Source organism: Pseudorasbora parva, chromosome 17, assembly GCF_024679245.1.
Source record: "Pseudorasbora parva isolate DD20220531a chromosome 17, ASM2467924v1, whole genome shotgun sequence".
Classification (NCBI taxonomy): Eukaryota; Metazoa; Chordata; class Actinopteri; order Cypriniformes; family Gobionidae; genus Pseudorasbora; species Pseudorasbora parva.
Genome location: NC_090188.1, coordinates 35,704,937 through 35,717,535, shown reverse-complemented (window position 1 = coordinate 35,717,535; position 12,599 = coordinate 35,704,937).

The window sequence follows — 12,599 nt, the reverse complement described above, 5'->3', positions numbered from 1 at the left end:
CTCTCCTTATCATCGAGGGCATCTAAACAACTATTATGAGCCAAAATAAAATAAGATATTTGATTGTTCACTGTCAAAAAGTGCACATAAATATAAAGCTCTGTATAATCATGGGCTGTGCAGGGCATATTTTCTCGGTTAAGAAAAAACGAATTGGGTTCTTCTTAAACCTATTATTTTAGATTTGAGCCCTCTTTCTTTTTTTTCTTCTTTTTTTGTGTGGATGTAATGCACTTAGTTATCAGTATTTATATGCTCCATTTAAACGGAATACAGTTTTGATAAATGTATTTCCTCAGAGTTTGGAGGCAGGACAGAGTGGTAGCTCTGATAATATCTGCACGCAAACCCATCTTTATTACAATAGACCTATTCAGGTCAAATGCCTACAGCATGACCAAACTAGCCATATTGGCGGCATATGTGTCTTTATGTCTTTTGTTTTTTTTATCCCTTTCCATGTTTTTTTGTTTTTGTTTTGTTTTGTTTTTATCACAGGAAAATCCATGACAACAATGACAGTATCATGTCTGTTTAATTTCTGAAGGTAAATAAAGTGTATATCAGTGTTTGGGAAGGTTACTTTGAAACCGCAGCTTGCCATGCCACTCATTTCATTCACAGTGAAAAGTAGACGTTAATTATGGAAACTTGTTTCTTCCACAAAATAAAAAGATACGTCCCACTTTATATTAGATGGCCTTAACTATCTACTTACATAAAAAAATAAGTACACTGTAAAAAATAAAAATATATAAATAAATAAATCCCGGTAAAAGTTCCGGTAAAAAACGGCAGCTGTGGTTGCCAGAACTTTACAGTAAAAAATAGGGTAGCAACATGTTAGGTTTTACAGATTTAAGTTATATTTACAGTAAATAACCGTATTTCTTTAACTGAAATAATGTTAAATTACCAACCTATTGAAATACTAATATTTGTTATGTCCATTTCATTATACTGACAACCACCAATCACAGTGAATGTCACATGATGAATCACAGCTCATCACAAGCAGCTTTTAGAAGGACAATAATAATATAAAAAGATGTACAGTGTCATTCACACAAACACTAAACACTATCATGGTAACGCACATGAAATTTTAGAAATGCCATAAACATTAATTTAAGAACAATTTTTCATTCTTTTTCACACAGGTGTGGTGTTATGGCGGTATGGCTAAGTTTTCAAGGATAGGGTTAGGTGTAAGGGAACGGTCAGCAGTGTAATTATAAATGTAAATGCAGAAATGAATTACAGATGTAACTACATGCAGGTAATTAAAAAAATTAAGTATGTAAAGACATTTACACAATAAGTAAAAAAAGTAATATTTCTCATCATGCTATATTATCACTAAATATTGGCTTTAATTTGGTTGTCAGATTGTTTTCTGTCGATAAGGACTGGTTTTGTATTTATTTTTGAAACTGATTGATCGTAGGCCTTATTGATCTGAGGATAAAGTTCATCTCTGTGAAATAGAAGAACAAGAACCCAGAGCTAAGAGGTGGTTAACACTACACAGCCCAGCCTAAGGTAGCGTGAATATTGGGAAACAAGCTGTTGTATGTATCCTAATTTGCGTGCATCAGGGAGCGATTTACTTTCAAATTCTTGATTGCACATTCTCTGTGTATAGGGAGCGGTGTGCTGAGTGGGCATTACAAGATAAGACATTTATCAGACGGTTGGGCTCTGTTGCGCAATGAATCCTCCGCCATGGTCTTGTCAGTCATCTCGCCTTAGTCTCGTCACCCGGTCAGTGAATTGTGACTCCTACTGCACTGTGTGCGAATAAAGCTTGTGTATTTTATTGCGAGACAGCTTTTCACCTTGACGAAAAAATCTCGTCACATTGTGGCAAGAGATCTCATCTTATCCCAACTTGATATTGTGGGAGAAAAGCATTATTTGTGAGTACACTCTTAGAAGAAAAGGTTCTATCTGTGCTACGTACCCTAAACAGTTCTACACTGTAAAAAAATCTTCAGAAAATAAGTTACCTGGGGGTCCTCGAAGTCAATAAGCCACCATGCCAGCTCACGTGGCTCTAGCATGGTCATGGCCATTTTGGTGGTCCTCCTCCACATACTCCTCCAGCAGGCGTCCGCCCTGCCTTAGGGCCCACAGGCAATTTTCCGCTAAGGTGTATGTAGCTGGGGACTCTGGAGACAGCGGGACCAAGAAGATGCCCATCGTTGCAAGGAAGTCTTTGCGGTAGGGTCCGGTTCTGTTTCAGGTGTCGGATGCAGCAGAGAAGAGGAGATCCAAGACTTCCAAACAAAATGGACTTTATTCAAATCAGACTCAGAACAGACCATCAAACACCATAAACTTAATTTAAGACCCGAAGGAATGAACATGAGGCAACTAAATACACACACTGAAGACTAGACTAACGAGGGGAACCGGTGACACAGATGACTAACAAAGCTGAACATAACTAGACTAATGACGGTAACTTAAGGAACAGACAAGTGGCGGGAAACTGAGAACAAGGAACCTGTGACAACTCAAAACAGGAAATACATGGAAAACATAACAACAGAAACGCAGATATGTGACACTATTTTTCCTGTCATGAATTTTGTAATTGAGGATTTATTAAAAATACTGTGCAAAAACCTTGTCTTGTCTTGTTCTTGTGAACCCAATCTCATGTCTCGTCTCATGAGCGAAGTGTCTCATCACACTCCTAATATAGAGTATTTTTGTTGGTCCACACTACACACGTGTAAAAAGATGGAAAAAAAACTCTTAAATAAATAATAAAATATATATAACAAAACCTGGGGGAAGTGAATAAAAAAAAACCTTGGGTGAGTTCAAGCATTTTCACGAATAAGTAAATCCTCTCCGGGTCAAAATGCCCCGAGCACAACACTAGGGTTACATTTGTATTTTGGATGTTTCCTTTCCACCACTTTAATAAGACAAGAAAAAAAAATGAGGTACAATTTTGCCTATTCAAAATTGAAAACATGAAATGGCAGAGCTCTGTAGATGCTGTTGTCATAAAAGTGGCGACAGTGTTGTTGCTGTGGCTATCTGTCATCTGCGTGTGTGCATGAATGAAAGAAATGGACTCAGGTTACAGACTGTTCATCAGGTGTGTGTGTATGATAGTTCCAAAAGAACGAGTAATGCTGGTTCAGATTTCTGCTTATCTTATTATCCAGTCATGTGTGTTTGTGTGTGTGAGTGCATCTGTCAGAGTAATGTTCTGCCCTGCATGAGAGGAGGCCCGAGTCATCAGGTGTGGAGTCCATGCGACTAAGATTGTAATTAATGTAAATAAGAGCCCTGGGAGCGGTGCGTTCATCGGGTGCTGACAAATGTTTCTGTGTCGCTGTGGTTACCCGTCTTCATGTCCTTTTCTTAGACTTGACTGTGTTCCTGTAACTTGATCTTAAAACAGACCACTGAGTACGGTTAAAAAGAATATTGAAGTTCTTTATTACAAATTTATATTAATTTAAGTTAAATTAAATATACCCTTTTATGGTTTTTCGAATATTCCCTTTCATGCAGTGAGCTGCTTGTGAATGTAAACATTCAGCAAAGTTGTAAAGTCAAAAGTGCATGATAAATAAAATTATTGTCTCCCAAAAGAAAGAATCGACCCTATCAAACAAGAATCGACCCTATCATACACTCGTCACAATGTGATGCCAGGTGCAACAAACTTGTTTTTGCTAGTTTCAGCCCGATGCAGTTATCATTTTACAGATCCATCATCATGATTAAATAGCAAATGCACTAATGCCCCTCTGTTCACCTGGTCTGAAAACGAGTGTTGTATTAGAGACCAGCTCATTCAAGTCCGAGTCGAGTCCGAGTTCAGAGAGGGTCGAGTCTGAGTTCAGAGAGGGTCGAGTCCAAGTCGAGTCCGAGTTCAGAGAGGGTCGAGTCCGAGTAGAGTCCGAGTTCAGAAAGGGTCGGGTCCAAGTCGAGTCCGAGTTCAGAGAGGGTCGAGTCCGAGTTCAGAGAGGGTCGGGTCCAAGTCGAGTCCGAGTTCAGAGAGGGTCGAGTCCGAGTCGAGTCCGAGTTCAGAGAGGGTCGAGTCCAACTTGAGCTCAAGTTCAGAGAGGGTCGAGTCCGAGTCGAGTCCAAGTTCAGAGAGGGTCGAGTCTGAGTTGAGCTCAAGTTCAGAGAGGGTCGAGTCCGAGTCGAGTCCGAGTTCAGAGAGGGTTGAGTCAGAGTTAAGAGAGGGTCGAGTCCGAGTTGAGTCTGAGTTCAGAGAGGCTCGAGTCTGAGTTCAGAGAGGGTTGAGTCCGAGCTGAGTCCGAGTTCAGAGAGGGTCGAGTCCGAGTTGAGTCTGAGTTCAGAGAGGGTCGAGTCCAAGTCGAGTCCGAGTTCAGAGAGGGTCGAGTCCGAGTTCAGAGAGGGTCGGGTCCAAGTCGAGTCCGAGTTCAGAGAGGGTCGAGTCCAAGTTGAGCTCAAGTTCAGAGAGGGTCGAGTCCGAGTCGAGTCCGAGTTCAGAGAGGGTCAAGTCCGAGTTGAGCTCAAGTTCAGAGAGGGTTGAGTCTGAGTCGAGTCCGAGTTAAGAGAGGGTCGAGTCCGAGTTGAGCTCAAGTTCAGAGAGGGTCGAGTCCGAGTTCAGAGAGGGTCGAGTCTGAGTTCAGAGAGGGTTGAGTCCGAGTTCAGAGAGGGTCGAGTCCGAGTTGAGTCTGAGTTCAGAGAGGGTTGAGTCCGAGTTCAGAGAGGGTCAAGTCTGAATTCAGAAAGGGTTGAGTCCGAGTTCAGAGAGGGTCGAGTCCGAGTTCAGAGAGGGTCAAGTCTGAGTTCAGAAAGGGTTGAGTCCGAGTTAGGGCGGGTCGAGTCTGAGTTGAGTCCGAGTTCAGAGAGGGTCGAGTCCGAGTTCAGAGAGGGTCGAGTCCGATTCGAGTCCAAGTTCAGAGAGTGTCGACTCTGAGTTCAGAGAGTGTCAAGTCTGAATTCAGAGAGGGTCAAGTCCGAGTTGAGTCTGAGTTCAGAGAGGGTCGAGTCCAAGTGGAGTCTGAGTTCAGAGAGGGTTCGAGTCCGAGTTCAGAGAGGGTCGAGTCCGAGTTCAGAAAGGGTCGAGTCCAAGTTGAGTCCGAGTTCAGAGAGGGTCGAGTCCAAGTTCAGAGAGGGTCGAGTCCGAGTTAAGAGAGGGTCGAGTCCAAATAGAGTCCGAGTTCAGAGAGGGTCGAGTCCGAGTCGAGTCCGAGTTCAGAGAGGGTCGAGTCCAAGTTGAGCTCGAGTTCAGAGAGGGTCGAGTCCGAGTCGAGTCCGAGATCAGAGAGGGTCGAGTCCGAGTTAAGAGAGGGTCGAGTCAGGGTTTAGAAAGGGTTGAGTCTGTGTTGAGTCCGAGTTCAGAGGGGGTCGAGTCCGAGTTCAGAGAGGGTCGAGTCCGAGTTCAGAGAGGGTCGAGTCCGAGTTCAGAAAGGGTTGAGTCCGAGTTCAGAGAGGGTTGAGTCCAAGTCGAGTCCGAGTTCAGATAGGGTCAAGTCCGAGTCGAGTCCGATTTCAGAGAGGGTCGAGTCTGAGTCAAGTCCGAGTTCAGAGAGGGTCGAGTACGAGTTCAGAGAGGGTCGAGTCTGAGTCAAGTCTGAGTTCAGAGAAGGACAAGTCCGAGTTGCGCTCGAGTTCAGAGAGGGTCGAGTCCGAGTCGAGTCCGAGTTCAGAGAGGGTTGAGTCCGAGTTAAGAGAGGGTCAAGTCCGAGTTGAGTCTGAGTTCAGAGAGGGTCGAGTCCGACTTCAAAGAGTGTCAAGTCTGAGTTCAGAAAGGGTTGAGTCCGAGTTGAGTCTGAGTTCAGAGAGGGTCGGGTCCGAGTTGAGTCCGAGTTCAGAGAGGGTCGAGTCCGAGTTCAGAAAGGGTTGAGTCTGAGTTGAGTCCGAGTTCAGAGAGGGTCGAGTCCGAGTTGAGTCTGAGTTCAGAGAGGGTCGAGTCCGAGTTCAGAGAGGGTCGAGTCGAGTTGAGTCCGAGTTCAGAGAGGGTCAAGTCCGAGTTCAGAGAGGGTCGAGTCCGAGTTGAGTCTGAGTTCAGAGAGGGTCGAGTCCGAGTTGAGTCTGAGTTCAGAGAGGGTCGAGTCCGAGTTGAGTCTGAGTTCAGAAAGAGTCGAGTCTGAGTTCAGAGAAGGTCGATTCTGAGTTGAGTCCGAGTTCAGAGAGGGTTGAGTCTGAGTTGAGTTGAAAATTGGACGTTGTTCCCTTTGCTTCGGTAGTAATTGATGTACCGCAGAATTTACACATCGCAGAATGTTTTCGTTTTTTTAGAGTCTTACTACATATGAACTTTTTGTGGCTCTTATATGCAAACTGAATAACAGATGATGTAGCAGACATTTCCACACATAGTTAAGAGCTAGAGGCTCGCTCCACATGACATCCTTTCTGAGTCCTGAGACCTTTGCGTTAGTCATGTGCAGTTGCGCTTAAGAAAACCACACATCATTGGAAGCGTCAAACATCAATTTAAAGAAATATTAACATTAAGTAATAATCATGAATATTTTTTATGGGACTTGAGTGGACTCGGAAATAAGTCAGAGTCCTAATATGTTCGAGTACGTGTCAATTCCGAGTTGCACACAAGTCCATGACGAGACCGTGACAATTAAAATCTGTCTGAGACCAAGTCCGAGTCTTGAGTACAAATCACTGCTGAAAACCAGAAGTGTTGAGGCGCATTGTTGGCGTGTTGCTATTTTAAGGCAACTGAAAACGACTGCGCCATTGACCAACAAAAACCTGGTCTAAAGTCAACAGTGCAATATTTTTTTGTCATTTAAAGCTGATGTCGTAGTTTTTCCTCTTTGTCGCCATCTCGGTTTGAAAACTGCAGTTGCAGTTATTCGTGTAATTACATTACGTGAGTTGTGCCTCAGTCGGCACAGCGTGGATGAATCCAATGTTTTGAAAAGAGAATGTGCAGCTGTCAGTCACCGCGCCGGTGTGGATACTGTCATTCAGAAACACAGACTCTACTGTTTGAAAGTATAACTGGCATAATAATGCCATCTGAACACGTGGTTTCTAACATCCCCTTTTGTTCTGACCAACTAAGGGGGAAAAAGCATTGCAATAAATCATGATGATTCAATCTGACGATCGTTTATCATATCATGTCGAACCATGCAAATTATACTTTTTCAAAATGTTAATGGTAACATCAGCAATGTGTGACTACATTTAATGTCCATTAGGGCTGCAAGTAGTTCAGTTTCCATTTCTGTGCTATGTGGAGTAACGTTAGAGGTGAATTGCTTTCTCTCAGAGCTAGCACAAAATAATGAATGTTTACCATAACGCACATAGCAAAACGAGAAAGGCACAGCAAAGAAAACTCCGTAACCGAATGAATTATGTGAAAAAGTGGGCTACTGTTACATAGCCTAATTCAACCATTGCAATGTCTTACCTGTCCAGCAGGGAAAAAAAGCCGAAAACCCCCTTCAAAACCCAGAGTTCACGCACGTCAACTTTAAAAGCCCTTTGTATCCTTGTTTTCGCATCGGCCCGGTTGAAGTTTCTTCATTCTGTAGCCTCTCCGAAGTCTGAAGACTTTTGCATTTTACAATGAACGAATCAGAGCAATATAACCTGCTAACTGGGAATCCTTATTTATGTGTAGACATGTGACACAATTATGCAAAGATATGCTTAAAAATCCAGCGGAAATCTACTCGTACCACTGGAATTAAAAACTTTATTACAAGCTTACTGTTGTAATTTGAGCTACAGTAAGCAGATCGTTTTGAACACTGGCTGGTTATGTACTTGCTCAAAATGTATTTCGAATAATACATACATTAAAGAGCGCTCTAGTAATATGCACCTATATAAGTGGGTCTTTCCACTGGCATATTCCACCATGTAAATAGCAAATCCGCCATGGTGCATGTGCAAGTGGCTATGCACTTGCAAAGGGAATGGGAGATGAGGGTCTGATTGGTTTATTGCAAAAGTGGATTCGGACACAACCTAAGTGCACCTGCGCCATGCACTTCAGACCATGCACTCAGATCATTTAAATAGGGCCTTGAACCACCTAAATGAGTCATCTTCAGGCATTATGGTTCTACATCACTTGATAAGACATTTGCATAATGCCTGCCTATGTTGAACAACTTGCCCACGAACAACTTGACCTGCTCTTCCACATTGGATTTAACTGACGAGTGCTTCTCAAATTTCTCTGAATTTAATGCTGGATTTGCAATTGCTCTTGAAAGATGTGTCAATGCCAGACAGTTTATTTGGACCAGCTTGCTCCTTATCACAACCTGCAAGTATGACTAATTATTAATGTATATATTTTCTCTCAAAATGAGCAGTGTATCACTGAAAACGTCCTGCTCAAGTTTTCCTTGCGATGGAGGTTTAGGTTGAATATTTCATAATCGGACTGTCGGATTTCAAATCGCTGTCATCGTTACTGTCTTTACAGTGTTTACAATTGCTGAGGACTGAGGAAGCCTCTGGAGCTGAAGTTCAGTTATGATAATGGGCGTTTAGCTTCTGACACATGCTCTAGCCAGGGGTCTCCAAACTTGGTCCTGAAGGGCTAGGGTACCGCTTAGCGAGAGTTTAGCTCCAACCCTAAATAAACACCGGGACCAGGTCTCAATTCGCCTATTTATACTACTTCCTAAAAGTATGTACACTTTTTGTGAAGAAAAAGTACATACTTTTGAGTGAGTAGCAGAAAAGTATGCAAGCTCTGCTTCGGGACATACTACTTCACCATTTTGTATTGATTCATGATTCGGATCGCATGTCAAACTCTCAAACTGCTGAAATCACGTGACATTGGCGATCCGAATCCTAAATCAATACGCTGATTGATAGCCATTCTAATCTTTATTTGAGTTTAAAAAAAAACAACGGAAGAGAAGACGATGCTAAATAAAGTCGTAGTTTTTGTGATTTTTGGACCAAAATGTATTGTCGATGCTTCAAGAGATTCTAATGAACTAACTGATGTCACATATGGACTACTTTGATGATGTTTTCATTCCCTTTCTGGACATGGACAGTATATTGTGCATACACTTAGATACGCTCTTGGACTAAATATACAATATCTTAGACTGTGTTCTGAAGATGAACGGGTGTGGAACGACATTAGGGTAAGTCATTAATGACATCAATTCATCAGTGGAACGCAGTGGAAAACACCCCTCTGTTATGGCTGATAGTAACTCCTATTAGTATACTGCAGAGACCCTGCGTCCTAAATTGCATACTAGCCGTACTAAATAGTATTCAAAAATAGAATCAGTATGTCCCAAATCGTAATATGCTGAAAAGTGTATTCCAAAGATACCCGGATGGTTTACTATTTCTGGTAAGAATTCGAAGTGTGGATCGACGCACACTCTAACGGCTGATATTGCCCACAACCCACTGCGAGTTGGACGAGTCGATTAGAACTACAAACGCGGATAAAAAGTGTTAAAAACTATAAACATGATGGATGTGAGAGTCCGACGGTTAGAGAAGCTTAGATAAAGGGGTTTGAGTGATCAATTATCAGTATTTACCTGACAAAAAGTCATTTATTCAGTGTTGCCCACATTATATTTCACCTGTTCACCTGCATTGTGAACTTTTGTACTGACACGTTTGGCCATTAACTTTTAAATGCATCAGTATATTTCAACTGCCAACACACGAGGACAGTCTCTGCATTAAAGACCAACGTGTGGCTACATTTCTCTGATACGGTAGGAAATGAAACTGAATGTGAAGGATTTTAACTATGACGATGATTACAGCCAGTTTAAACGGTGATTGGATGCACGTAACGAAGCGACAGAGTTAAGTTGAAATAACTTAAACATCCAAGTCGATTGTACTGCAAAATGTCAAAAGGTGCCCTTTTTTTTTTTTTTTTTTTTTTTTACAGTGTACACACTCAAAAGTATGTACTTTTTCTTCACAAAAATAGTTCATATTTTTAGGACGTAGTATAGGCAAATTGGGACGCAGCACTATACTTGCTCCAGACCCGGGTTTGGAGACCACTGATGTAAGCGGTAGACCAATCGTAACAGACTGGGCCATCTTGGCAATCAGAGCTGAGAAGCTTGTGAAAAGGAGGGATTTAGAGAGATTCATCCATCAAGTTTTTTGAGAATCAATGTAAAATTTAATGATATGTAGTGATATGTATATTTTTGAAAGTATTTTTTGACCTTTAATGCATGTAATCCTAGGAATCAACCTTTAAAATATCATGAGGGCCACTTTAAAGCTGCATGGTTTGCTGTTCAGTTCCATAGCACTCTGGCTATTTTTTTAAACACAAGAGCTTATCTTGTATGTGAGCTATGTTTGGTTTTATAAACTTAAAAGGGTACTTCAGCGCTGGAAAGATAAATCTGTATTTAAACTAGGTCATTAATGTAGTAGAAATGTGAAATTATTTTTAAATTTGGTGCCTTCTAGACTGAGAAAAGACAGAAAATGTATTTTTGTCTCATTGGGATGAAAGACTACAATTCCCAGAATGCTTCGCTGCCCTGTGAGGCCACTCCCAAAGCCACCTACTGGATTACAGTGACTGAGTTCAGGAAGTACACTTAAATACTGAACGTGTCTGTTCAATATAATGATCGAGTTGACGCGTGAGTCTCACAGCACTAAGACTGCCGGAGTCAGATTACATTTAATGTCATTAATGAGTTGATGAGCTCTCGTGATGAGAGCTGAGGTAATTGCGACCACATTCGCAGCATACATTCACAACGCGTTTTCAGTTCATGCCTTTGGAAGCTTAACTTTCATAGAAATTAATTTGAGAAGTTAAAACACTTACATTGCTTAGCATCTGTTTAAATGAATGCCTGCAGCTGCGAGCTGTGCTGTGAGTGCGATCTCCCATTCCCATGTGCAAGTTGAAATCATGCGGAAATAGCTCCCTCTGCTGGCTGTAGTCTTTAGCCGTAAGGCCAAACAATCCAAAGATGACGCAAATATCATCAATTTGTGTCACGGGATGAATTTTTCCAGAAATAAAATGCATAAATCTCTAGTCTCAGGGGGATATGAGGGGGGGGGGGGGGGGGGGGAAAGCACAATCATTTGAATATACTCCAGGGTTTCTACTGATACAAAGCCATGTGCTAAGCTCTGAAGTAACCCTTTAAACTTTCAATAAAATATTTAAATGAGAAAAACAGGTGGTTTGCATCATACATCATACATTTGATGACATTATCATAATTTTGCATTCAGAATTGACATTTTGACAAGCTAGTTTCCATGAAAGAGTTAGAATTAGAGCAAGATATTTTCCCCCATTAGCAACTACTGGAGCTGCCAGTTTGCTACGTTTCAAATGATTATTAAACAGCAAGCACAAATTATGCAAAAGAGGGGCCACCCTACGGGCGCACTCAGTGTGCAGATTCGCTCGCTCCTTCAAGTGAACTATATTAGTGGATTAATGCAGGGAATAGTGAATGCGGGTATAAGGGGCGATTTCAAACATATCCTCTGTCTTTATCTAATACTTTCAAACTATTGTACTCCTTTGCAAGCAGCTTTACTCTTTTAGGAAATGTTTTGTACTGTTTCCTGCAGTTGTAGTCTATATATTAATGTATGTCTGCATGCATGTATGGGTGAGTAGTAATGAGTACTGCCATCAGCTAACATATAGTAGGAGATGTTTCCTTTAAAGGACAACTCCGGTGAGAAATGAACCTAGGGGTAATTAACAGATGGTTACAGAGTAGATCGTTCTCTGGGATGCGTTTTCATGAAAATCGAATGTAAAGAGTTTTATCTTTAAAAACAGATTAGCTTATAACGCTTGTCTATGGGACACAGGGTAGACAGAGGGTGGTAAAATTAAATCGCTAGTTAATACCACTAACAAGGCTCAAAATAGCCTCACACTAACACTGTAGCATAATGAGGGTCCCTACATGCAAACTGAAGCATTGAGAACTTTGTAAGAGTACAAACAGTTTAATAAGAAGATACTTTATAAACATAGTGCATTACGCGTTCACGGACAGGCACCATCTCGAAAAACAGTCTCGATGAATCGATCTACGAGCGCTGTTCTAAGTGAGCTGGTCGATAGGAATTAAGTTTGTGAAATGTAATAACATGGACATTTATTTATTTATTTATTTATTTTCTCTGTTGTGTTCAGTGTTTTCTTCCGGAAACAACGGACCATATGAGATTCCAAGTCACAGTTCATCACTTAGCACAGCGCTCGTGGCTCGATGAGTCGAGACTGTTTTCCAAGATGGCGCCTGTCCGTGAATGCGTAAGGCACTATTTTTTTAAAGTATCTTCTTATTAAACTGTTTGTACTCTTACAAAGTTCTCAATGCTTCGGTTTGCATGTAGGTGCCCTCATTATGCTACTGTGCTAGTGTGAGGCTATTTTGAGCCTTGTTAGTGGTATTAACTAGTGATTTAATTTCACTACTCTGTGCCCCATAGACAAGCGTTATAAGCTAATCTGTTTTTAAAGATAAAACTCTTTACATTCGATTTCCATGAAAACGCATCCCAGAGAACGATCTACTCAGTAACCATCTGTTAATTACCCCTAGGTTCATTTCTCACCGGAGTTGTCCTTTAATTCTGAAGTTCATTAATAC